General features: G+C 39.2%; 1 protein-coding gene across 7 annotated transcripts in view; it reads left to right on the top strand.

Annotated features, from left to right (window-relative positions):
- The window catches only part of Syt14 (synaptotagmin XIV), a 153219-nt gene that overhangs the window by 12068 nt on the left and 120800 nt on the right, over positions 1–20351 (top strand). For 2 of the 7 annotated variants that reach the window (XM_030255030.1, XM_030255033.1), the window contains one exon: positions 17773–17940. The exons of the other annotated variants lie outside the window; for them this stretch is intronic. The gene's annotated coding sequence lies outside the window, so the exon portion shown is untranslated. The remainder of the gene's footprint in view (positions 1–17772; positions 17941–20351) is intronic. 7 annotated transcript variants of the gene reach the window in all.

Raw genomic sequence — 20351 nt, 5'->3', positions numbered from 1 at the left:
AACAGGAGATGACTAATGTACCAGCTGGCTTTCTCCTTTTTATGCAGTCCAGGACCCAAGCTCAGGAAATGGTGATGCCCAATATTAGTGTGGGTCCTTTTACATCAGTTAAGCTAACCAAGATAATCTCTTACAGATCTGTCCAGAGGCTGACCAAAATATTCCAGGCACCCTACCTCTGAGATCCATTCCTGCCATAAAGGAGCTCTGATTGCTGGCTTTCTCTTAAATTCCCACCTGTCAACTTATAATAAAGTATTTTTAACCTCAAAATAAACTAAAATAAATAACCCTCACAAGTGTGTCTGGAATCTTACATTCTAGGTGATTCCTAGTTGTCAACGGACAATAGCCATCACAATACCCTTTTGCATTCCCACCAGAAGTACATGAACTCTATGCTCTGTCAGCATTGTCTTTGGATATATTTTGTTGGTATTGCTGCTGTTAATCTGGTATTAGAAAAATATAGTTCAGTGTCATTTGGATTTTCATTTTTCTTAGGAGAATGCAGTGTCTGAACTCCGTTTGCAGAGTATATCAATGATCTGAAAGATACCAGAAGAACCTGCTGCTTCAGAAATATCTGCCTACTGTTCTATAGCTTTCATCCTTTAATATTTGCTAAATTTGGGTGTATATAATCTTTGAAATATATTGAAAGAGAAAGGTCTTCTGGCATTGTTATCTAAACATATCACCACAGTAAATCAGATTATTTTGCTTCCATTGTGGGAATAGGAATTACAGACCTGGAGCATGAGACGCAGGACTAAAGGTATGCTATAGACAAGGATGGAAGGGTGGTTGAAAGCTAGCCTGGGACAATCTAGGACAGTGTCCAGAATACGCAGATCTGAGATGCCAAGGGCAGGCTATTTATAGAACACCAAAGACAAAGTACATCTATTTTATAGTGTAGCTGTTAGCTGTGTGGTGTTCTCTCTGTTTTATCCCAAGTGTAGAGAACACCTCAGCCCCACCCTATTCTTCTTCTGAGGTGGGATAAACAAAGGATGGCAAGAAGTGACGAGAAAGGCTGTTTAGTAATATTGTCTGCTGTATATGCAGAATGTGAGCCTTTCTATTCCTCTTATGCTATGACTCTACATTGTAAGTTTGGGCTTTCTTTTTTTCTTTCTCTCCCCACCCCGTTTCTCCCCTCTCTTATGTATTCTCTGTACACATGTGTGTGCAAGTATATGTGGAGGTCAGAGGTCTGTGTTAGGTATTTTCTTGTATTACTCCCTGCTTTGTTTTTGAGACAAGATATTTTACTGCACACGGAGCTTGCTGACTTGTCTAAGCTAGCTGGACAGCATGCCCTGGGGAGTTTGCTCATCTCCCCCTTCATAGCATCAGAATTATAGGTATCTTCTACCATGTTCAGTTTCTATGTGGGTGCTGGAGATCTGAGGGAATGTCCTCATGCCTGGCAGGGTCGGCACTTTACTAACCCAGCTATCTCTTCAACCCCTCCTTTTTTTACCGTTTAAATTGGCTTGTATGTTTACTTTATTGCATCTCCTTCCCCCTGACAGTCATTTACTCTTTCATGAAAGTGATGGTAGAACTGGATTCCAGTGCCTACAAAAGGCAGCAGTGGCAGACAGAGCCAGTTTTAGAAACCTACTGTATATATCCAGTTCTTTCCTTCTGTAGAGGGTGGAAATGAAAAGTATGTTGAAGGCCTGAAGGTTATGAAGTAGAGGTTGGGATTTTTCTGTTACTTTTCTTGTATTTGTTGATATTTACTATTTTACCATTTGTCTAATTGTGGGCACTGTTGTAAGTGCTGGAATTTTGTGGTTAATAAATGACAAATGTTCTAACTGCCTGTGGCTTATAATGCTTGGGCTAACAGGATATAGACAATAAACAAATTAAAAATATCTGTAATTGCTGTGAAAACAGTAGAATGCAATGATGTTAGTGGAGTACAGAAGTCACCTGTTACATTTTGGACATGCTGACTTCTAGGTGCTCAGTAAACATTGATTGATGATGTCAGAAAGGCATTTGGATATCAAAATCTGGAAATTAGGGTAGGAAATGGGAAATTTGGAGTGGGGACAATATGGTCTGGGGAACCAGGATGCCAGTAGAGGTCACTCTTAAATTGAGTTGTGTAGAAAGGCAAAGATGGCCAAGTGTAGACGTGACTTTGACTTATCTAAAAGGGAAAACACATTAGTGTGCAGTCTGACTCTGAAGACAATAGTTGGTTGCCTTAGTGAATTTAATTTAAAAAGGCATTAATGGTTGCATTAGGGATAATTTAATTTTCAAATGACTTAACCCAAAGCACATTTTCTTATAGAAATATTTCTTCTCTATTGCTTCTAATAGTTTTTTTTTTCTTTCTGAGGTTTGTGTTGAGGTTTTGACAGAGCCCTGAGCCACAGCTGAAGTGTTAGTCTAATTTCATCCGAAAGTGTTCTCTTTGTCAGGAGCCTTATAAGAGTTAGTTTGTGTTAGATCCGTAGCTACAGCAAATCCAAACTGAGAAACATAATTAAGTCTGTTAGCTGTCTTTTTTTCCTGCCTGTTTTCATATCCTAAGGTTTCTCTTCTGCTCCTTTGAGTTTTAAATGTTCAGACATCTGTGCTTTGGCTGAGGGAGGTGATTTCATGAGTGGCTTTGGAATGAGTTTCCATAATGCTTTTTTGCTGCTTCTTAGCTGGGTGAACTCAGCATGTTGCCTGGCCCTTTATACCTCATGGGTTCTCATCTGAATGTAGATTGGGATAGCAGTATTGCATTTCTCATCTGGTTTGTGAATTTTAAACTAGTTAATATATATTAATGCATAAGCTAGCCGATGCCTGTAATTGACTGAGAAAACAACAACAAAAAAAGAAACTATTAACAAGGTTAACAGTTTAGTAACAATGAAAAAAAAATCAGGCATTATTTCATTTTCCTATACATTTCTTTGACCTAGTATAGTTAAATTTCAGTTTTGGTTAAGTTTCAGAGGTTATTTTTTTGTGATTAATAGTTTTTGTAATAAAGCTGTTTACACTTCAATTATATTTTTGTACAACCTCCTTCTCTTTTAACAGGCAACTTTTTAATGTCATAAATGATATAGATTCTTTTCTTTCATATTCACACATACATACAAGCAGGTGAAGCATTTATATACTATAGGTAGAATAGTTACTTACCTATATTAATATTGTGTACATGTTTCACCAAAATAATTTTCCTTAAGTTAATTTTATTACAAGTTTTAAGTTATTTTACTTTTATTTTATTGCTTTAATTGTCCACTTTACATCCTGCTTTCTGCCCCCATCCTATCACACCCCACATAAAATCGTTACCCACCTCCCCTTCTACTCTGAGAGGGTGGTGGACCCCTTGGAACGTCATGTCTCTGGGAGGCTAAGTGCTTCCTCTTGCACTGAAGCCAGACAAGGCAGCCCAGTAGAAGAAAATATCTGCCATATCTAAATAAACACATTGCCCATATTACATTTTAAAATTACTTACCTATGGAGAAAAGTACAAATATTAATATTTTATTTATCTATAAGATATACAGAATCTATGGTCAAGATATTTAGTACATTGAAGAGCATTATATGGGCTGATCATAAGCACGATATAGTGTATGTAATAACCAAAGAGTTATCAGAGCATCTCTGTCTTTCAGTTTCATTGCTGTGAAGTGATACCACAACCAATGCAACTCTTATAAAAGCAAACATTTAATTGGGTCTGGCTTAGACTTTCAGCAGTCCAGTTCCTTGCCATCATGGCAAGAAGCATGGTAACAGACAGACATACATCTTGGTGAAGAAGCAAAAGTTCTATACCTTGATCAAAAACTAGCCAGGAGGAGATTGGAATTCCAGATGGGGCATAGCTTCAGCTTTTTTTTTCTTAAATTTTTTTATGATTTAAATGTGTTTTATACATCAAACATATTAATAATATTGAGTATTTGAGAATAAAATAATACATAAAAATTTGTTCAACTTTTATATTCATATCCTTTCATATCCTAAAAATATCATTATGAATATTTAATACTATCCATAACTGAGGATCCTACATCTAATGTTGAATACTAAATTGTTTCAAAACATACAAAATATTCTTTGGGAATTAAGCGTAGTAAAAGAGCATAAAATATTAGGCATGAATCATTAAGAAATATATTCAAAGGGCTTTATATGATACCACCTGACATAGTGAGAAAGTATTTAAAACACATTATATATCTGTGTACATTGTCTAACAGTCAGTTTACTTAAAAAAGATTATCAGTGTTTCTAGGAGAAAAATTATTTTATCAGCAAGTATATTTTAAAAATTTCAAAATAGCAAAAACTCTTTGAAGTTAAACATTAAGGAAATGATAATTTCAAGCACAGTGAGAAAAATTATCAGTAATATTTCCATGATGTATATAGAACATGATTTTACTATTTTCAACTATTGATATTCAACAAACAGAATAGTTATTTTAAGATATACTTTGTTGTTATGTCTCCCTTTTCAATTCTGATTTTATTAATTTGGATAATGTCTCTGTGCCCTCTGGTTAGTATGGCTAAGGGTTTATCTATCTTGTTGATTTTCTCAAAGAACCAGCTCTTGGTTTGGTTGATTCTTTGTATAGTTCTTTTTGTTTATATTCGGTTTGATTATTTCCTGCCTTCTACTCCTCTTGGGTGAATTTGCTTCTTTTTGTTTTAGAGCTTTCAGATGTGCTGTCAAGCTGCTAGTGTAAGCTCTCTTAAGTTTCTCTTTGGAGACACTTAGAGCTTTGAGTTTTCCTCCTACCACTGCTTTTATTGTGTCCCATAAGTTTTGATATGATGTGTCTTCATTTTCATTAAATTCTAAAAAAGCCTTTAATTTCTTTATTTCTTTCTTGACCAAGTTATCATTGAATAGACCGTTGTTCAGCTTCCAGGTGTATGTGTGCTTTCCCTTGTTTTTGTTGGTATTTAAGACTAGCCTTAGTTCGTGGTGATCTGATAGGGTACATGGGATTATTTCAATCTTCTTGTATATGTTGAGGCCTGTTTGTGACCATTATTTGGTCAATTTTGGAGAAGGTACCATGAGGTACTGAGAAGAAGGTATATTCTTTTGCTATAGGATGAAATGGTCTATAAATATCTGTTAGATCCATTTGGTTCATAACTTCTGTTAGTTTCACTGTGCCTCTGTTTAGTTTCTGTTTCCATGATCTGTCTATTGCTGAGAGTGAGGTGTTGAAGTCTTGCACTATTATTGTGTGGGGTGTGATATGTTCTTTGAGCTTTAGTAAAGTTTCTTTTATGAATGTGGGTGCTCTTGTATTTGAATAATAGATGTTCAGAATTGAGAGTTCAGCTGGGTAGATTTTTTTCCTTTGACTAGTATGAAGTGTCTGTCCTTCCTTATCGTTTTTTGATAACTTTGGTTGAGAGTTGATTTTGTTTGTTATTAGAATGGCTACTCCAGCTTGTTTCTTGGGACCATTTGCTTGAAAAAAATGTTTTCTAACCTTTTACTCTGAGGTAGTGTCTGTCTTTGTCACTGAGGTGTTTCCTGTATGCAGAAAAATGCTGGGTCCTGTTTACATATCCAGTCTGTTAGTCTATGTCTTTTTATTGGGGAATTGAGTTCATTAATGCTAAGAGATATTGAGGAAAAGTGATTGTTGCTTCCTGTTATTTCTGTTGTTTGAGGTGGAATTTGTGTGGCTATCTTCTTTTGGGTTTGTTGAAATGTTACTTTCTTGCTTTTTCTAGGGTGCAGTTTTCCTCCTCGTGTTGATGTTTCCATCTATTATCCTTTGTAGGGCTTGATTTATGGAAAGATATCATGTAAATTTGATTTTGTCATGGAATATCTTATTTTCTCCATCTATGGTAACTGAGAGTCTTGCTGGGTATAGTAGCCTGGGCTGGCATTTGTGTTCTCTTAGGGTCTGTATGACATCTGCCCAGGATCTACTAGCTTTCATAGTCTCTGTTAGAAGTCTGGTGTAATTCTGAAAGGTCTGCCCTTATATGCTACTTGACCTTTTTCTCCTTTTCTGCTTTTAATATTCTTTCTTTGTTTAGTACATTTGATGTTTTGATTATTATGTGATGGGAGGAATTTCTTCTCTGGTCCAGTCTATTTGGAGTTCTGTAGGCGTCATGGGCATCTCTTTCTTCAGGTTAGGGAGGTTTTCTTCTATAATTTTGTTGAAGATATTTACTGGCCCTTTGAGTTGGGAATCTTTGCTCTTTTCTATACCTATTATCCTTAGGTTTCATCTTCTCATTTGTCCTGAATCTCCTGGGTGTTTTGGGTTAGGAGCTTTTTGCTTTTTGCACTTTCTTTGACTGTTGTGTCAACGTTTTCTGTGATACCTTCTGCACTCACTTCTCCTAAAATACCCTTTCCTTTGTCCATATCCTGGTTTTAGCTCAACTTTATACTCACAGTATCCATGTTGATTTTTGTCATTTAGATTTTTTTCTTCTCTTTCCACCTTATCCTTTTCAGTTGCATGTATCCTTAAGTAGCCTGTTTTGCTTCCCTAAGTGTTTTGGTTGTTTTGGGTTGCTGTGATAAAATATCTTAACCATAGGCAACTTAAGGAAGAGTTTATTTTGACTTGTGGTTCCAGAGGGCAAGATGTTCATAATGGTGGAGAAAGCATGGCAGCAGGATCAGGAAGTTAAAAGGAGAAGTGGAAGTGAGGTGAGGCTGTATACCTTTCAAGTCCCACCCCTAGTGACACACTTCCCTCAGCAAGTCTCCATGTCCTAAAAGTTCCATATCATCTCTAAACAGAGCTACCAGATGGGGAGCAAGTGTTCAAATATGTGGGCTTATGAGGATACATTTCTAATTTAAACAAGAACACTAAAAACTGCTCATCTTATTAGATCACTTAATGTATAGTTAGCTGTTATACTCAGCAAACCCCAGAGACTCAAGCATCAGAGAGGTTTCTTAGAAATTCAAGCCCGCTGTTTATGATGACCACAGGGTGCTGCTTCCGTTGTAGTGCAAGTCTAGGCGCTTGGCATCTGTGGCTCTGGCTTCTCCAGCATGTGGCTTTGGAGGCTACCATGTTCCTCAATAAGCGGGCACTGTGGAGGGAAGAAAGGGAAAGGGTTGTTTCTCAGAGGCTTTTATGAGCCAGCTAGAGGCAGTACACAGTCCTTAATAGTCTTTTGCCCCTAGTAATTCAGTTGAATGGCTACATCTCCTTCACAGTGTGCTGAGAATGTTAGGAAGCCAGTGAGCCTGGGAGGTATACCAGGTTGTTGTCTTACAGCAGACCACCTTAACACAAAATGCCCATTGGTTATTGTCTTATGTGCTATGTATAAGTTAATGATGGCTCAATGGACAAGTTTCCTATACTAGTAGTTGAATAACTTAAAGATGTGACTTCAGTGTGAATTTAAGGGCTCTGTGAAATACGTAGTAGGGATTTTGATATATTTTGTTTTGTGGGGAGGGGTTGGAAAATTTTCTGACTTTGACTAAAATTTGCACTTGTAAAGATTTTCTTGTAAGGAAATAACACAATGGAAATCAAGTTTTTGTTCCTAAACATGGTCGTTATAGCACTGTCTGCTATAGCAGAACAGTGAAAGAAGAATAGGACTTAGAAGCCATAAAATATACACACCCTTTAAAAATAGCCATAAAGTCTGAGCCAGGTGTGGTGACACACACTTATCCTAGCATCCAGGAGGCAGAGACAGGTAGATCTCTGTGATTTTGAGGTTAGCCTGGTCTACAGAGCAAGTTCTAGGCCATCTAGGGATACGTAGTAGGAACCTGTCAGAAAAGAAAACAAAAATAAATTTAAAAATAACCATAAAATCTGATTAGGTTTAAATTGGAAGGTCTTTTTAAGGGTAAATGAAGAAACAGATCGCAATGACTCTTAAGTCAGTGGTTCTTAACCTTCTTAAAGCTGCGACTCTTTAATGCAGTTCCTCATGTTATGTTGACCCTCAACCATAAGCTTATTTTTGCTGCTACTTCATATCTGTAATTTTGCTACTGTTAGGAATCACAATGCAAATATTTTTGGAGGTAGAAGTTTTCCAAAGGGGTCATGACTTACATATTGAGAACCCTTGCTCAAAGCTATCTTATCTTTGAAATTCCTTCCCTGTGCTTTATGCTCTGACCCACCACTTTAAGACAGACAGTGGGGGCAGGGGGAGAAGAGGGAGAGGGAAAGAGAGAATATGTACTATGGACTGATTTTTATGACAGCAGTTTTAGATCTAACCAGTGCCCCTTGTTATCTTCTATTTTCTTTGCAATTTCTTCTTTTCCTTTTGGCAAAGCCTTTCAGCAAGGTGGGTATGGGGTTGAGTTATTTTGTGCCACCTATCATAAGGGAAAATGAAGTGTTTTCCTCAGAGAAAGTGGATTTTGGAATACAAAACAGGTCCTTTTCTTACAGATGAGGTCACTGCTATTTTTTGAGGAGTGACCTCATAGCAAAGATTTTCTTGTACTCATTACAAACATAAGGCTCCTTTCCTATGAATTCCTTGACACCTGCTGAGATTTGATTCTGGTAAGGGCTTTTTAACAGTCATTAAATTCATAGGGTTTCTTTCTTGTGTGGACTATCTGATTTGTAGTGAGGCACCCTAAAGACAGATTTTTACTACATTCATTACATTGCTAGGGCTTTTCTTCTGTGTGAGTACTTTTGGTGGGTAGTACAGCCTGGCATACAGTTGAAGAACTTCTCACATTGGTTGTGTTCATAGTTATCTCTAACTCATGTATGTCATTTGATGTGTTAGGAGTTTTGCACACATGTGCACATTCTAACACACACACACACACATTTTGAAAGGTGCTTTTTATATAGTATCATTTTTGTTTTGTAGGTTCCTCCCTGTATTCAAAAATTATCCCATTACTGTGAGTTGTGTTTTTTGTTTATTAGTTTCAATATTTTATGAACCCCAAATTAAAATAATAGACTTCAGGCAGGTAATTGTAGGTTAATATATGTTAATACTTTTGAGTCTTACTCTAGTTTTTTGTTGTTGTTGTTGTTGTTGTTGTTGTTAGTTTCCTTGTATACCAAATCCATCTTCATGTAGCCTGTAGTTTACTTGGTATACATTCATATAGCAGTGAATATCCCAGTGTGAATGAGAGTCTTTTCAGAAACTGTAGAAAACAGAAAATCTTTGTAGCTGTTAGAGAATAGAAGCTGTGATGGTTTGGATAAGAATGGACTGGAGAGATGGCTCAGTGGTTAAGAGCACTCACTGACTGCTCTTCCAGAGGTCCTGAGTTCAATTCCCAGCATCCACATGGTGGCTCACAACCATCTGTAGTGGGATCTGATGCCCTCTTCTGGTGTGTCTGAAGACAGCAACATTGTCTAAATAAATAAATAAATCTTTATATATAAACAAGAATAGCTCCATATCCCGTATAATTGAATGCTTAGTCATCAGGAAGTGGCAATATTTGAGAAGGCTTTGTTGGAGGAAGTGTGCCACTGGGGGAGGACTTTGAGGTTCAAAAAGTCTATGCTAGGTGCAGTCTCTCTGCTTGCTACCCGTGGATCAAGACATAGTTCTCAGCTACTGCTTCAGCACCATGCTTGCCCCTGTGTTCCCCACCATGAAGTACTGGTCTAACCCTCTGAAACTGTAACCAAGCCTCCAATTAAATGTTTTCTTTTATAAGAGTTGCTGTGGCCATGGTGTCTCTTCATAGCAGTAGAATAGGGATTGAGACAGTTGTCAGTGGAGAACTTAAAAAAATACTCTTTTAACTTTAAAAATAAAAATAGGATCGAGCTAGGTGTGGTGGCACAAGCCTTTTGTACCAGCACTTGGGGGGCTGAGGCAGGTTGATCTCTTAAGTTCAAGGCCAGCCTGATCGACAGAGTTCCAGGATAGTCAGGGCTACACAGAGAAACCCTGTCTCAAACCTGCCACCTTCAAAAAATTATGAGGATTTAGAGTTTAGCTTAGTGTTGCCATAGTTGTCTAAGCATGTGTGAGATCCTGGCTTTGATTTCTAGTACCACAAAAATAAATAAATAAATAAATAAATAAATAAATAAATAAATAAATAAAGTAACTCAATGGGACGCACAAAGCCAGCACTGCTAATTTTTTTTTTTTAATTCCACTTGCTATATATCATGGCCTATGCCTGTAATCTCTCCACTTGGGAGGCTGAGGCAAGAAAATTTCTGCAAGTTTGAGGGCAGTCAAAGTTACATTGTGATACCCGGTCAAAGATGAAAGAAGGCCCAAAGACTTAGAACTTTGCTGTTGCTATGATACAAACACCCTGATGAAATGCAACTTAAGGAAGAGAGAGGGAGTATTTTGTCTTAGGTTCCAGAGGAATGAAAGTTCAGGATGGAGGAGTGGAGGCATGGCAGCAAGTAGTGGGCATGGAGGCAGGCATGGAAATCTGAGAGTTACATGCTTTACTACCATAAAGAAGAGAAAGCAAACTGGAAGGGACAGGCCCTGAACTTTCAAAGCCCTCCTAGTGACATGCAACCTCCAGCAAGGCTGCATCTCCTAAACCTCCCCAAACAGCGCTGTCTTAAGGACCAAGTGTTCAAATGCCCGAGACTACCGGGGGTGGGGGGTGCAGGGATATTCTCATTGAAACCACTACCCTGGCTTAACTCAGTCTATAGATTTATTATCTGCTATAGTTTTTCTTCATTAGAGAGACGTCATTGTTTAAGCTACTGAGGATAAACTTCTGAGCCTGCTTGGAAATGATGATACCAATAAGCTTTCTAATCAGTTCTATTTGGATCAAGACTTCATGGAGCTTAGATTGATCACCTGGGTTTTTATTGCTGTTGCTGTGTTATAGGGATGGAACCCAAAACTTAGTACTAAGCAAGAACTCTATATCATGTTACTTCACAGCACCACCTGTGGTGGTTCTCTCATGTTGTTCTTAACTTATCTAGGTGGTCTTTTTCTTGTTTTGTTTTGTTTTGTTTTGCTTTGTTGAGACAGGATTTCTCTATTTAGCACTGACCAGCCTAGAATTTACCATGTAAACCCAGCTGGCCTCAAACTTATTACAGTCCTGCCTCAGCCTCAAGAATGCTGGGCATAAAATCCTGATCCACCATGCTTGGCTTACTCTTAAGTCTGAGTAATCTTTGCAGTCTCTCTTAACTATGGACATAAATAACTAAAAATGTCTTCAATTAGCACTTTACTATGAGTATGTGTGTCTACCAGAGAGCAGCCACAGATAAGGGACTCATGATGGAAATGGAAGGCTTCCAAGGTTGTGTGTTAGATCAGATAATGCATCAGTTCAGGTCTTTAACCCTCTGCTGTTCCTACACAGCTGTGTTAGGGTAAGCAGGTAAAGAGAGTACTAGGCATAGAGGCGAAGAAAGTTTGGGCACAGTAGCTGGAGCGACTGTCCTTATTTGAGCTGCAGAAGAGGATGAGCCAAGTGTTGCTTGTCCAGGCCTATAGCCATAAAATGCACTTCTGTGCACTGTCCTTTTTTCAATAAGCTAATGGCTGTTTCCTTATGGATAGAAATCCTGTTAGGTTTTCATTTTTTTACCATCCCTATCCTTAGATTCTTAGCTAAGTAGACAGATCTTGTCTGTCTTCTGCCTCGCAGGTAGATCCTGTGTCGTCAACTCCTCCTCCTCCTCCTCCTCCTCCTCCTCCTCCTCCTCCTCCTCCTCCTCCTCCTCCTCCTCCTCTTCTTCTTCTTCTTCTTCTTCTTCTTCTTCTTCTTCTTCTTTTTTGTTTTTGTTTTTGTTTTTTCAAGACAGGGTTTCTCTGTGTAGCCCTGGCTGTCCTGGAACTCACTCTGTAGACCAGGATGACCTCAAACTCAGAAATCTGCCTGCCTCTGCCTCACGAGTGCTGGGATTAAAGGCATGCGCCACCACCGCCTGGCTGTGTCCTTTCTTCTGTTGGTGCTATTTTTAGCTCTCTCTTTTTTTTTTAGGGGAAATTAGGTAAGTATCTGGAAATGTAGAGAATACATTTTCATATTTCCAATTTCACTTTCATATTTTTAAACTTCAATGTAGAAATTATATACTGATATTATTTTAAAAGCATTTATTAAATTGTGTGTGAAAGAATATATGTGTATGCCATAACATCTATATGAAGGTCAGAAGACAACTTTAGATGGTTGGTTTTTTTCTTGCCACTGTGGGTCTTGGGGATTAATCTCAGGTTGTCAGACTTGCAGTACAAGTGCTTTTATCTGCTAAGCCACCTGGCTAGCCCTGTGCAGTTATGTTTTAATTTTGGGGTGTTGGAGTAGGATAGTGATTGTGCTTAGTAACTGAGTTTGACTTTTGCTATACTTCCACTCATCCAGAGAAAAACAGTAAGAAACAACCTTTCCTTCTTTCTGTTGTTTACAAGGAAGCAAATTATGGAAATTTGAATTAATGGCATATAGATTAAATTTCCAATTTGCTTCATCTCAGCTGGGCAACTAAATAAGTCAGTACTAGAATCAACTAATTTTCAAAAGGCAAAAGCTTTAGTTAGCTTACAGTTTGGAAGGTTCAGAGTCAAAGGTCAGACTGGTCCCATTGGCCTCTGGTGAGCTCAGATGCCTAGAGAGTATTTTGCAATGTGATAAGAGCAAAAATAAAGGGCAGATCAGCAGGTCCCATAGTCCTTTGTAAGGGCACGCCTCTTCTCCCCTGTGATGTAAGGACCTTTCACAAGTCCTTTAATTCAATGTTTCTGACGGTTATTCTAGGTATCAAATCTGTAATACACAGATCTTTGGCAGATATGTAGCATCCAAACCGTAGTACTGTTAATGCCATCTAATATCAATCTTATATGACTTCTGTGAAGACCAAGTAAAATAAAGTAGCCAGTAAGTTAGCATGTATATTTCTTTATTGTGAGCCCTGTAAAATCAGAGAAAGTTGCACCTTCCAATATTCAGTGTTATAGAATAAACAATCCCATATTAAGAGAAAAGTGGGATAGTGAGGACAGATTAGATTAATAAGATAAAAACCTAGCAGGGTAAACATCAACTCCTTTACTCCGTGTCTGGCATCTAAGGTGCATAACGGAATCATCCTACTTCCAACGTGCTTTGGGAGCTCTGGCTTCTGTGGCCTTCCATTTGTGGCACACCTGGCCTCTCTCTTGGGCCACCTGTACTTACTGCCTGCAGCTTTTCTCAGCAAATGCCCTACATTTTTAGCATTTTGAACTTCCTGGCTTCTCGATTCCAACTTAGGATTCACCTTCACAGCTTCATTCATTCATTGCCGTGTCAGACTTTGCAGGTCTGACCTGCTACACACTGCCTGGACTCACAGACATTTTCCTGGATCCTTGTTGTATGCCTCAGTTGACCCTTCATTCTTATATCTGCATGACTGCAAAAGTAGGCTGTGCCAAGTTCTTCTGGCAACTTGAAATGAAGCAGGGCCATCTTTGACCATTGCTGCAGCGATCTCTGAGAACGTGTAGCTTACCCTTACAGCGTGTCTTTGGGTGGCCCTTTTTCTGAAGGGCATCCTGAGCTTTCTCAGCAACTCTTCTTTGGAATGAAAGTTTTTCAGATGTGTGAATTTTTATGCCTCCAATCCTTTAGGGAATACCTGGGGCTCTGTTTCAGGTCGCTTTTCTTTTTTTCCAGAGCAAAGTGCTAGGTTTCTCCTTAATGATGGTAATTTCCTTAGTAACCACCACCACTTTGCTCACAGCATTTGCCTTGTTCACAACTTTAAAGGCTTTCTAGCTCACCAAAGTGCAGTTTTCCAAATTACTTCTGTTCAGCAGTTTGCTCTCGGCAGCTCTTACCATAAACCTAGCTAAAAGCAGCAAATACTAACCATGCTTCAAACTGAACACTATGCTGTCTTAAAACTTTCTCTATCTAATGGGAGTGGGTGGGTTGGGGAGCAGGGCGGGATGGGGGGAGGGCATAGGGGGCTTTGGGGATAGCACTTGAAATGTAAATGAAGAAAATATCTAATAAAAATGCCTTAAATTTTTTCTCTATCAAATAAGTTAGTTCATTATTTTAAGATTAATTCGTATTCACAGTTTTGGAACATAGGCAGAACATAGCCACATTCTTTATTGGAATGAGACACGAATGGCCTCTAGTCCAATTTTCCACATACTCTTTGCCCCCATGTGAAACCTCCTGAGTATAGTTTTGCTGTCCCCATACCTGTTTGCATTCTGGCCTTTCAGATTCAGCAGAATTGCCCACTAAACTGTAATAGCACTCGAGGGCTTGTCTAATCTGTAGCTCCGAATTCTTTCATGTTCTTCAACAACCCAGTTCCAGAGACATACAAAGCACATGGTCACAGTGACAACTCTACTTCAGTATCAATTTTCTCTATTAGTAACTTTTCTCACTGGTGTAAAAAACAAAACCAAAGGAGGTGGGGGGGGGGGAGCAAAGCAAGACAAAACCCAAAACCTAATAGTCTGAGAGAGGAAAGATTCATTTTAGCTCATAGTTTCAGAAGTTCTCATTTTCCATGTTAGAGAAGGCAAAGCAAAACTGCTTAGTCTGTGCTGGTGGGAACACTCGGCAGCAGCTTGTTCATACAGCAATAGATTAGTGGGTGTGGATGATGGGTCCACTGTCACCCACTGCTGTGACCCAAGCTCACTTCCCCAAAGCTACACAGCTTTCAGTAGCAAGCGCTACATGCTAAAGAGCAATCACTTGCAACATGTGCCTATGGGGGAAAACTGCAAATTCAAGCATTCTAGTACATTATTCTTATTGTTACCATTCTTATGAGGAAGGTTAAGGACATGCAGACTGCTGGCATGAGCTGCATGTAGTCTGGGTACACTAGGCCCAGAAAGTTTATACTGATTGTTTCTGTTATTCACCAGTAATGTGAGAGCCACAAGTTTGAATGTATGAGAAGTAAGTTGGTAACATGATCTTCTAACCCTCTTCAATAAGTCATGTAAGTAATAGTGTATGCTTATATGAAACCTCATATTGATCTCTGAACAAATGACATCAAGTATGAGAAAAATCTGATCATTAATCTTTGGGTATTGCCAAAGAAGTCAACCTCTGTATTCACATTCTATTCAATGCAGTGAATACCTTCCACCATATGATCAACATTTAATGTAAAACACTGTAATCTTCCTTTATTTTCAGTTTCTTCAGTTTCCATTATAAGAATATTAAATGGCAAATTTTGGAAATGAACAATTAATAAATGTATTTATAAGAGAATTACAAATTGTTCATCAGTAAGAGTAGTAATATGTCATGCCTTCTCAGTCACCTCTATTTAGGCATGATTGTTGGCTTCAACCACTATTCAAACAAACTTTTACACCGTTTTGTTTTGTTTTGTTTTGTTTTTAACTTTGTGAGCTTCCATATTAAATCTAGAATCTCATAACAATACACTTAGCCTGATCCAGTTTTATGTTGCACCATTATCCCATAATTTTAAAATTCTTTCCCACACATCCCCAGACTTCTGCTTGAATAAATTAGCAAACTCATTAAGCTCTTCAGGAGTGTAGCACACCTCCTCATGAACTACATTTCTACCTCCCCTCTAGGAGCCAGCTTTGTCTTAACTCTGGTTATAAGTCTAGAGGCAGCTTGTTGGGTTCTGAGGAACATTAGTATTGTTTGTCTGGCATTTCCTTTAGAGAAGGTCACTGCTGGTTTATCAGACAACAAAATGGCCAAAGTGGTACAACTCTCAGAAGGGAAGTCTGTACAGGGCAGGTAGGCCAGGGTCCCAGGTCTTGCCCCCTGCTATGGCAGCACTAATGCCAACAGCAGAGGTGACCTCGGACAGCTGCAATGGGCAGCAGGTGGGCAGAGGCTGTGGCAGTAGCAGCAGGGGCAGCAGGGGCGTGAGCCTGGTCTGCGAGGCAGGCTTAAGGTCCAGCGATGAATACTTCAGGAGAGAAAACTCTTCCCAAAGTGTTACAGCTCAGTAAAACAGCCACTCTCAGATGCTTCTCAGTGAACTAGCATGTGCACGTTATTCCATGTGGATAGGATCTTTGTAAACTCTGAGGAGTAGGGTGGGATCTAGGGATGGGATCCGGTGGAGGCTTCCCGTTGGTTCAGTGTGAGATGCTAGTGATGCTCCATTAGCTTGAGGAAGGACTTCAGGTGTTTTCCTGCATCCCAGTGTGCAGGATCTCATTCTTTACCAATTAATGTCCTCACTTTAACCACTCACACCCTCTCAGACAGGGACTTGAATTTTCTCTGTAATTTAGCCAACCGTATAATGAGGGCTTCAGTTTGATTCCCCTGCAACTTGAGCCCTGTGGCTGCTGGAGAGAAGATTCTCTTCTAGGGCATATTTAGAAACCTTTAGACTGTTTGTGTGCATCAAAAGCCAGTTAATTTTATCACTAAGTTTATTGTTGTTCTTCACCATATTCTGAGATGCTAAGAGTTGGTTAATTTTATCACAGGGCTTATTCCTTTTCTTTGTCAATCTATTCAGAGAAGCAATAAGCAAACAACTAGCATCGTCTTTTTACTTACTTTTCCATGAACTGTGAAAAGTTTTATATACAGAGTTACCAACTCTGTTACCACCCACAACTGGATAATAAAAGCATTTATCTTCTAATATATAAAATATCTTAAATAGTAAATAATTAAATATACTTAATATATGTAAATAGTAAAATAGTTCATACCATGGGCTTTTCAGAGCTTCCAGGAAAGGCTTCAGTAACTGGAGAGGTTTCAGTATCTGTAGGTATTAGTGAATTGGAAAGCCTATTCTTGATACTTAAAAGATTTATGCTTATACTTCTGTTGCTCTAGAACAACTTCTGGTACCAAATGTGCATTAGTCAGGGTTATCTAGAGTCGTTGTTGTAGTCATCATCGTTCTCCTCCTCCTCCTCCTCCTCTCCCTCCTCCTCCTTCTTCTTCATCGAGCTAATGCAACCGTGGCTGGCTATGAATGGAATGTTAAAGATTTCAGAATTTGTTCAGTCCACAAGGCTGCATTTCTCAAGCTGGTTTTTAGTAGATGCTGGAATCTCAAAGTAGGCTCAAATGCCAGTGAAGGGATAGTTGTGCTAGCAAGGTGAGAGCAAGCAGGCAAAGAGCAAAAGCTTCCATCTTACATGTCCTTTTATAGACTTCCAGCAGAAGGTGTGGCCCAAATTAAAGGTGTGTCTTCCTGTTTCAAGATCCAGATTAAAGGCTTGTATTTCTACACCTCAAGATCTAGATCAAAGCTGTGCCTTCCTACCTCAAAAGTCCAGAATAGAAGTGGATTCATCCACTTCAAAACAAGCAAAAATCTCACAGGTGTGCTCTCTCTTTCGGATTGTAGTTCATTCCACATGTATTCAAGTTGACAACCAAGAAAAGCCATCACATACAGGGTGTCCATGCTGTTTGCTGGGCAGTCAGAAGTTTGGATCCCAGATTGTGGTCAGTTTTACAGTATCTGTCCTATTTTACTCAATAATGGCCACAGTGTTCAAGAGAACCCTGTTGCAGGCTTATTGTAGTGTGTTATAGTTGTGTTTACTGCTATGTACTGCTAGTCTCTTACTGTGCATGTGTATGAAAGAACACAGTATATACAAGTTTGGGTATGTTGTCTGTGCCTATAGGCATCCATTTGGGTCTTAGAATATGTTCTTAAGTTATACCAAAATTATGTAAAAATGGCTTTATTCTATTATCCTCTTGTAGTAACAATTTTGGAATTTTGGTTCCTTTAAAAAACACAAAAATATTTTAAGAATGTTCTTCTGTTTTATTCCCAGGTGTGCTGACATGGGACTGCTTCATGTTGTCCACAGCAGCTGACTATGATTTGCCTTGTGCTCTAGCAAAGGTGCAGTTTTGCCAGCTGCAGATAGTTTCTGAGATTGTATGATGTTTGGAATTTTGGGGAGTTTTCAGAGGATATATACAGGGCCTTGGGAGGCAGGGTGAGTTGTTGGTTGTTGTTGGTCTTGGTTTGTAAAGTACTCTGGAACAAAGAAGAAACGAGGAGGAAGGGGAGGAGGAGGAGGAGGAGGAGGAGGAGGAGGAGGAGGAGGAGGAAATTAGATATCCTGACAGTGAAGACTAAACTTGCCCCAAAGAGCTCAATGCTCTAATCAGCAGGAAGTGGTCTAACAATAACACGGATCCCTTTCTGACCCCTGACTTTATTCAGGGGTCTCTTCCCTTTCCTCTCTACCCCTGTTTTCCCTCTTATCTAGTGTTAGGGGGTTAAAAGCATGGAAGAAAAGGGGTGGAGAAGGGTGGAAGACAGAAGATCTCACAGAATAGCAAAGACTGCTTATATCCTCCTTTCCTTTTTGGGGCTAAACAGTATGTAATAAAGAACATGTTTACTTTAAAAAATATTCAAAAGTAATAGTACTCATAGTAGTTTCAGCTGTGTTCGAAGCTGAGGTGAGAATTTTACTTAAGCATGGAAACTTGAGGCAGTCTCTTGTGGGTGGACATTTATAGAGCTAAGTCTTTTCAGTTAGGAGAATAATAGTGCCAGAGTGAGGGACAAAGATCAGGACTGCCTAATGATCACAGTGGCTTGGAGGGCTGGTGTTGGTATCTATGGCATAGAAAGTGGTAGTTACCGTGAAATGTGCTAAAATCCAAAGCAGCAAGAAGAGGATTTTGAATGTTTTCTTGGAAAGCAATGACATAGTTTCAAGAAAGTCAATATTGTAAGCTCCTGAGTTGAGTGTGTAAATATGCCACATTTTCACACTGTCTCTGTGAAGAAGCTTGACTTTCTGTCAAAATGCAAAGTCTAGAATTTAGTACAACATTTTACCTATTTATACTGTTTTTGAAATTTCCGAGCCTTAGGGCCAATATCTTTGTGTCAATGTGTCTTGATGACTTCTAAAAGGAAAAATAACAGATATGGAATGACTACCAGGTTTTTCTAACTGTTCTATTAAAATGTCAAAAGAATTTTTGTAAGATAGAGTCTCACTAGGTAGCCCTGGCAGACTTGGCACTCACTACATAGAGCAGGTTGATTTCTAACTCACAGAGCTCCACCTGCTTCTCAAGTGCCGGGAGTGTGTGCCACCATGCCCAGCTGTTGGAATGTATTTTAAGCCCTTTCTTTCCTTTTTTTTTTTTTTTTAAACCCTGGTTCAAGGAACTTTGATTAGGTTGTGAATTTATAGAGATGTGATGTTAGCAAAGAATAAGCTTTTGCTACTATTATTAAAATGACATTTTCATCTGCAGTTTCACAGAAAGTAGGAGCATGGATTCTCATTCTCAGTTCCTTGAACTTCTGTTGTGAGTCTAGAGAGAGAAAGAGTCTCCTGCAGTGACTGTTGTTTCTAATACCCATTGACTCTGCTGCAGGTTCTTCCAGCACTGACAGGCGAGGTGGGGTGCAGGCTAGGCAGTAGTCATAGGTAAAAGTACAATGGGAAGGGAAGGTGCTGGTGACTGCACAGCTCCCCAACCCCATTCTGCTCTCTCTGAAGTACTATTGTCAGAAAGGACCATTTTTTTCCTTCCCTTCTGTCCTTCTCTAAAGGTTGTGAGTTTTGTGTGTTTGACACTAGGCGTTCGGGGGAATGAAACTGTAGACCAGCTTTAGAACCTGGAAGCCTGCTTGAGCTTTTCCAACCCATCTGCATCATCCATCTGCTGTGCACTGCTTTGTAACATGCTTTGAAAAGGAGCAGGTCCACACTTTGTTGCTAGAACAAAATCTGCCTGGCCTACTCTGACAAACTGATCCTTCACCAGACAAACTCCTCCTCTGGCTGAGGTTCAGGGTCTGTCCCTGCCAGTGTATTGAACAAGATTGGATTTCTGAGTCCTTACAGAACTGATTCCATGTGTAGCCAACTGTTGTTATCTGTCTGTGAGGTATTTTGTGTGTTTTGGGTTTTGGAGGTCATACTCTGTGGGCCAGACTGGCCTCAGTTATGACCTTCATGTCTCTGCTTTCCCAGTATGGGGATTATAAGCATGCAGCACGATTCCTGGCTTTTATTGGAAAGAAATGATAAATTTTTGAGACAGTGATTAGTGTAAGCCTCCTGAGCCAGTAAGTGCAGTGTGTAAGTGTGCCGTAACTTTACAGTCTCTCTGTGCAGAAGCTTAGCTTCTGTCAGAATGAAAAATGAAGAGTTACAGAATAGCCTTTGCTCCCCATTTATACTGTAAATCTTCTGGGTCTTAGGGCTGATATCTTTCTGGCTGCCCATTTTCCCAGATGACCTTTGAAATAATCTTGCCAAGCATCTTCTTGTGCAGTTTATGTCCCCTTCCCTGGTTCTGAGAGGATCTTGGTAAAAGTAGTTGAATTTCTAAGTGTATTGCTTTTTCATTCAGAACATGTTAGTTTTTTTGT

The sequence above is a fragment of the Mus musculus genome, chromosome 1, assembly GCF_000001635.26.
Source record: "Mus musculus strain C57BL/6J chromosome 1, GRCm38.p6 C57BL/6J".
Taxonomy (NCBI): Eukaryota; Metazoa; Chordata; class Mammalia; order Rodentia; family Muridae; genus Mus; species Mus musculus.
This window is presented reverse-complemented; position numbering and strand designations above follow the sequence as displayed.